Source organism: Sinohyriopsis cumingii, chromosome 1 (assembly GCF_028554795.1).
Source record: "Sinohyriopsis cumingii isolate HCF-2022 chromosome 1, ASM2855479v2, whole genome shotgun sequence".
In the NCBI taxonomy this organism is placed as follows: domain Eukaryota; kingdom Metazoa; phylum Mollusca; class Bivalvia; order Unionida; family Unionidae; genus Sinohyriopsis; species Sinohyriopsis cumingii.
Genome location: NC_142961.1, coordinates 149,496,166 through 149,503,464, shown reverse-complemented (window position 1 = coordinate 149,503,464; position 7,299 = coordinate 149,496,166). Strand labels below are relative to the sequence as shown.

Here is a 7,299-nt window from a genome sequence, read left to right as displayed (position 1 = left end):
CAATCAAGTACTCTTTGTTTTAGATACAAACGAAATATCTTAAAGCAATCAAGTCGTTTTTGTTTTAGATACTAACGAAGCATGTTAAAACAATCAAGTACTCTTTGTTTTAGATACAAACGAAACATGTTAAAGCAATCAAGTCGTTTTTGTTTTAGATACTATCGAAGCATGATTAAGATTCAGCTGCTGTAGGATTGGTCGTCCTTGATATTCTCCAAGCCATATCCAAAAAACCTTTGTTTATTTTTATTATGTGATGAGTATTTCACATTCCTGTTGCATGACTGCAACGAAAGTTTGCAGGTTATTTTCAAAATACAAATTTACCGCCAATATTTTAATTGTATATCTCCCAAGTTCGACATATACATGTACTGCAATATTGCTTGACTTCCTGATTACCTGTAGAGTAATTGTCCGCAATTAGAGGTGTAAATTTCTCAATTCTTTGGATTCTACAAACCCCAGTATTTCTGATCCATAGTTTATTGTAGAATATATGCATCAAATCGAAAGAATTGTTTCGGGTGTAAAATTGTAAGTTCGTTAACATTTTATTTTACGTTATATTGAACTCACCAAAGACGCCATCTTAGTCTTCAAATTCTTCCAATGCATTGATAAATGTAACTTTTTTACAACTAGCACGGCACCTTACTTACAGTAATAAAAACCCACAACTATAAATAATCGATCCCCCCAAGACGCATACTTTACCTGGGTTAATTATATTTGTAAACATTTCTTGAATTAATTATATTTTGACGCAGTTAACTTTTAATGAGTAGTTAATTTCTGTGGAAGGGGGATTAAGGCTGAATGATTTCTAATTAATCAATGATTACAAATTATATAATTCTGAAAGGGCAAGAAAGAGCATTGTTGCCCCTATTGCAAGAGATAAGACCTAAGAATATACAACTTCTCAAAAGTCTCGTCGTTCTAAGGTTATTTTACTCTATGCTTTTTGCTATGAAAACGCAAAGGCCGGCTAACATATCGGTAAGAAGACACGTTGTTGTTGTCGTTGTTGTTGTAGGGTTTAACGTCAATTTTCAGCACAAGATATGCTATACATGGCGGCCAGTTAACTGGTGGAGGAACAACCATGGAAACTCTGGGAAGAACCATCGACCCACGAGAAGCTACTGGCAGGCTTTCTCACGTATCCACGTTAGCCGAGCCTTAGACTCGAACCCACGCAGACAGAGGTGAGATGGTGTGATCCGTAACGGTGAGCACTTTAGACCACTCGACCACTCTGGGCTCCAAGAAGACATGTACCTCTCAGACTCTGCATCAGCCATTAGCCATGAAATAATACATAGTTAGAGGACAGTAGGACTATACAAATATCCAACAAAACGTACACAAATTTGCTCCTAAATTTTTATGTTTCTTGTCAAATAAAGTAACACACAGAAAAGTCCCTTTTTAGTTTCAACCCTTCCTTTGCTTCCTGAATCGGCGTGACCTCAATCTTGGAGTACTGTTTTACCGTGTCCGCTTTTATGATGGAATTTGGCATGGGATGGACTCGTGTTTGAGTCAATAACATAGACATAAATGCACAATGCTCTTAATTCTTCCCAAAATAAGGTGATAAGGAGCCAAATATGCATAATGTCAAGAATCGAAACTTTTGCTTTTAGCTTGACTGACCGGTCCATATTTTTCACATCCATTTGCTTTAGTTCAATAAACCAGGCATCATCAGATTAGCCAAAATATGCCAAATTCAAATTCCACAAATATGTGGCAATATGATACTTAAAGTATGGGGAAAATGAATCATTTTTCATAATTTTCTATTTAAAAACTTGATTAATCGATGATCAAGTTTCAAAAAACGATGAACTGATTAACTGCTTGATGATAATCGTGCCCAATTCATTTTTCCAGATGAATCCATGGAGGAAAACTGCATACTTTTACGAGCTGCAATACCGATTGGCCCATGCCTGAGAAACCTTAAAAGCACTGCCTACCCTTCCGTCTTTGCTCCATAATATCCCAATGACTCGCTCTTTTGTTGACCTGTAAACACCGTGGTGGTTTTAAGGATTAACAAAACTAACACTGCACATCCCTGTTTTAACATCGGATGATGACCTTAAGCCTGATTCTGCGTTGACAATCGGGCAATCGCCCAGTGCTTGCTTGGCATGCCTAAATATGAAGGAAAAAGCATGGCATGTGCGGTTATTCGAACTTTGGTAAAAATAGTAAAAAGCAGATATTTTTTTCTTTGCAATATTAAAATGCCTTTTGTAATTATGATAGATTTTGACACATAAAGCAAAGCATGAAGTTGGATTTGGCAGCATGAACATTCATACGCTGTTATTTGTTGCTACATTGAAAATTTGACCGAAGTCAGACCCAACCACTTTAAAATAAAATATGTGAATAGATTTAGGCGCAGCAAAGGTAGGAGACTATTTAATGTGTGGACAGCTTATTCTATATTATCATATTACAGTCTTCAATGTCTAAATAATCTCCTACCTTTTCTGTGCCCAAATAGTCACCTAACTTTGCTATTCCTAGATAGTCTCCGTAGCTATACCTAAATATTGTAACGTCCTTCGCTATATCTAAATAGTCTCCTGACTTGTGCTATGCCTGAATAGACTGCTACCTTTGCTATGTCCAAATAGACTCCTACCTTCTCTATGCCTAAATAGTCTCCTGCCTTTGCTGTGCCTAAATCGTCTACTTCCTTTGCTATGTCTAAATAGTATCCAACCTTTGCTATGCCTAAATAGTCTCCTACCTTTGCTGCGCCTAAATCGTCTACTTTCTTTGCTATGTCTAAATAATATTCTACCTTTGCTATGCCTAAATAGTTTCCTACCTTTGATGTGCCTAAATCGTCTACTTCCTTTGCTATGTCTAAATAGTCTCCTACCTTTGCCGTGCCTAAATCGTCTCCTACCTTTGCTAAAAAAAACTCTTTTTAGAAGTATTTTCCAATGAACAAAATATTTTACATCTTTCTTTCCTTGTATTAAAAATATAGTTCATCCTGCGCTCAAGTGCATGGAATTAATTAGTTAATTTTTAATTTACTTGCATAATCATTAAAAAAATCATTCCGTGGTTTAACTTTCATTATAACGCTTCCAATCAATATACAAGTGTCTGCAGCTTCAAAATTTATTCCTGCATCCATCCCTGCGTACATTACGTGAAATGTACAGCCACCACGACTCATGGTATCATAAAATTAAAAGAGTAACTTGTTTTAAACCATTTCAGCAAATATTATAATAAAATATATTATAATTTATAAATGAATTTATCTTACAAGTTTTTATTATTGTTATTTTTGCGTTTGGCCAGTTTTTAGTAACTTTTGTTTTGCATATTTCATTTGAATTGTTTGATATTTCTTAATTCATTATATACTATGGATGATATTATTTTGGACTTGGCCTTGTCAAAAATCAAGTTGAAGTTTTACCTGAATAAAGACACTGATGTTGTTTTTATTTTGTAAACAAATAAAATATAGTTATTATTTTTCAGGGAGTGTGGGTTAAATATTATGATCATTATCTAGGACATTGGTATTCTCCATAAAAAATACAGAGTCTACCTGATGTTTATTACATCTTTATTATAATTTTAGAAACCGATTTTATCTTGTAAACAACTTCGAATGTTCTAGATTGGAAAAATCCATTAAGTCATGGTATTTCAAAAAAATGGTAATTGTGAGGGGTTTATACTTTTCTTAACTTGGAAAAGTGTTAGTTCATGTAATAACATCTTCAAGTAGAAATAAGTCTTATTGTTGTGTTTCATTTGGGTAGAATTTATTTAATCAAATCATTATTCACTGGAAATAACAAGTGCTCTTAAATAATATTTTTGGACAGAAATATTAATTTGGAATTATAATGAATTTGGAATTATAATGAATTCAGACAAACACATCTTGGATTATATTATTGAGATTAATTGGAATACCGTAAGTACATCTCCAGGCTTCATTAGTACATTGAAGACTACAAGTACATCAACGTTTTCAGTTCTGGATCTTAATTCAAAATCCACTGGAATTTAGTTAGAATTTATTCATTAGGACTAGTGATAGAACCTTTTGGACTATTTGGGATTTGATTCGCAATAACGTAAGTTCTTTCTAGATTTTCACTTTGTATTCTATATAAATACATAATTGCTGCATTTTGCAACAACAAAAAATATGTTGGTTTTTCGATTTTATTCTATTACTTAGTTTAAGACCATATAATCGTAATATTCTGCATAAGAATCTGTTTAATCCAAACTGTATCAAATTACTATACGACCGTGTTTGTAATGTTTGATACTTGTCTTCATTTACATCATCACAAATCAATGTAGGGCGCTTCTTACCATATCGTTCATCCTGAACTAACATGTTATTTAAACTAACATTACGGGGCCTATAATTAAAAAGAAATAACATTACAAGTTTCAGTTTTCGTCATGTCCAACAAAAGGAGCTTCTTCCATCTGTTTTGTTTCCTATTTGTTTTTTTTTTAAACTAAACTAAAGATTTTTGTTAGTTTTTGAATCAGTTACTTTAACCTCCATCTTCAGCAACGTTGTATTTTCAAGAAAGAAAAAAATAAACACAAAAGTGTATGAAGGTGGTATTCAGGTAAACACGTCCGCATGAACTGCTGCATCTGCTGCGCTACAGAGTTCCATACATTCACTACAATATGAAAAAATGTGATTTTGTTTCCTCTGGACAATTGCTAGCCTTGACACCGGCAAGAATAAAGATAAACAATAAATACAATAGCTCAAGGGGCCTGTTTAAACGAGACTTGTGGATATCTGTATTATATATTAATTTATAATGTAGTTTTTAAGTCATTTTGGTTTATGACGTTTATATTTTAATTCTTTAAATTTAGTGGCTGGCTTGTATTAGAGTACACGTACATGTGAATACGTGTAGAATTTCATTCAAAATCAAGAAATATTGTTGCCAAGGTCAAGTAAACAACTATTTCGGTAAAATACGTCACACATTAATTTTAATGGAGGTCACGAAAACATTACATGATACTACGAGTGCATTAGTCCTTTAGAGATGTCATACACGCACATAGGTGTTGATTGGCTCAATAATTTTAGACCGTCAAAACATGACTGTAAATTATTTCACAATTAAATGATTTAAATATTAGAAAATCTTGTTAGTGCTTCTGATTTTGTTAATTTGAAGCCCACATAGAGACTATGTAAGAGAATTAAAACACCATATTAGGATTCTTCAGTTCATATGCAGCTTTTGAAAGAATCTGAGATTAAATCGTGATTTATTTATATTATGTTCGCTGGACTTGTTGAGTGGTAACAAATTTATTCTAAAACACATAGTACCTTGAGGATAGGAGCCTGTCTGCGTGGGTTTGAGTCTGAGGCTCGGCTAATGCGGGTACGTGAGAAAACATGCCAGTAGCTTCTCGTGGGTCGGTCGTTCTTTTCTGGGTTCTTCCTTCACCATTTATACTGGCCGTCATGTATAGCCTATCTTGTGCTGGAAAATAGTGTTAAACCCTACAACAACTCAACCTTGAGGATTTTATATATATATATATATATATATATATATATATATATATATATATATATATATATATATATATATATATATATATATATATATATATATATATATATATATATATATATATATTATGTGGTATGTTACGCAATGAATAGGACCATTCTGATTGGTAGTTATTATTTATCCTGAAAGGGAATAAATTAGTATCAACTTTTATGACAAGTCAAACTGAAAGTTGCCTTTTCACTGCTAGGCATAAAAATACACAGTATAGAACAAGGTTATATTAAAGAAAAAGTCAACAAATTCTTTCAGAAAAGTAGCTTCACTGGGAATCTAGCACGTTTTGATTACATTTTTACAGTATTTATAATTCAGTCTTTGGAATTTTTACACGATAAAATTAGGAAATAATTGCGTACACGACTGTGTATATCTAAAATCAATTTGTGCGATTTTCATTTTGAAAATGTTTTACTTCCTACACATTTATTATAGATAGTCTTGACATTCAATAAAACAAGTAGTCGAGAGTGGCTGCCCTTTGTACCGGAAGTCACTCAACGGCATTTTGAATACATGTACACTTAATTTTATGATAAACACGAAAAATAACACCCGCATTTATTTAAAGAAAACTTACCCAAACTGCTCCCACCAAAGAAAATATGATTAGATTTCGATGTTTAGATGACAGAGTTCACAGTATTTTCAATGCACCTTGGCGGTTGTGAGAGTTGACAATGCCAAAGTAGCCCCCACCCCACTCCCCAAAAATAAAAAGAAAAGGAAAAAAGAACACGTGGCACTAATATTCGAATTGGAAAATCTGGTGTTCGTTCTTGTTCTCTGTGTGTGTGTGTGTGTGTGTGTGTGTGTGTGTGTGTTAAAATAATTGTTAGCCATCAAGAAGATTTAAGAATTTCAGAAGGAGAGTCTGCAGATTGAATACAAAACGATTAATCAAGCACATAAACCCGACACAAAATTCGCATGTAAAATTTTGGTCCATGAAGAACTGGCAAACAGTCCTCTTATAAATCTTATTTCAAGCATATACCATGTCGGTGGTGTTCAGAGCAATGTCCACCTCCATAGATTTGAAATATATAAGAATAAATAATAATTTGAAACCTTTTTGCAAAGTGAATCGCGTTATAATCCCACTGTAGTTGTCTCTTTGATTCACCAGTATTGACTGTCAAATGCAGATACTAAACATCAATTGGAAACCCTATGGCTACATTCCTCGAATGAATAGGGCATAATCCAAGTCACCTGCCGTTATATCGTGAACGATTCAGTTGTGTTCAGGTCTAAATTGCATGCTTTTGCTTGATTGCATCAATTTAATCTGCACGTGTTGCACTGACATTAGAGCATGAACATTTCATGACTGATTCGCATTTGCTGTATTCCGATTATTTTGCACACATATGTTTTCATATAGGGAAATAAATTCGTAAACAAAACTTCCTTAGCAGCCGTTCGTTGTAAAATCTAAATTTGACTACGTTGTGCTTTGAATATTTTCCACAAATTAACCGCTATCAACCAAAGCTCTCCACGAATCGTATCTAAGTGGCATGCTTGGCAGCACATAACTTGTATTTGTGCAGAAGTTGTAGAAAGTACAAACTGATTTGGACCTAGTTGAAGTATATTTTATATGCTGATTTATGCAAAACGGGTTGCCCATAAAATATAGTGGTACAAGTTA

At 33.5% G+C, this 7,299-nt stretch overlaps 1 long non-coding RNA gene across 1 annotated transcript; it reads right to left on the bottom strand.

Annotated features, from left to right (window-relative positions):
* Positions 1-768: 768 nt before the first annotated feature.
* Positions 769-6,805, bottom strand: LOC149808135 (uncharacterized). The gene is made up of 3 exons (XR_016419612.1): positions 6,714-6,805; positions 5,393-5,549; positions 769-2,172 (listed from the first exon to the last, which is right to left on the bottom strand). It is a non-coding gene; the product is annotated as an uncharacterized LOC149808135 (long non-coding RNA).
* Between the last annotated feature and the right edge of the window lie 494 nt (positions 6,806-7,299).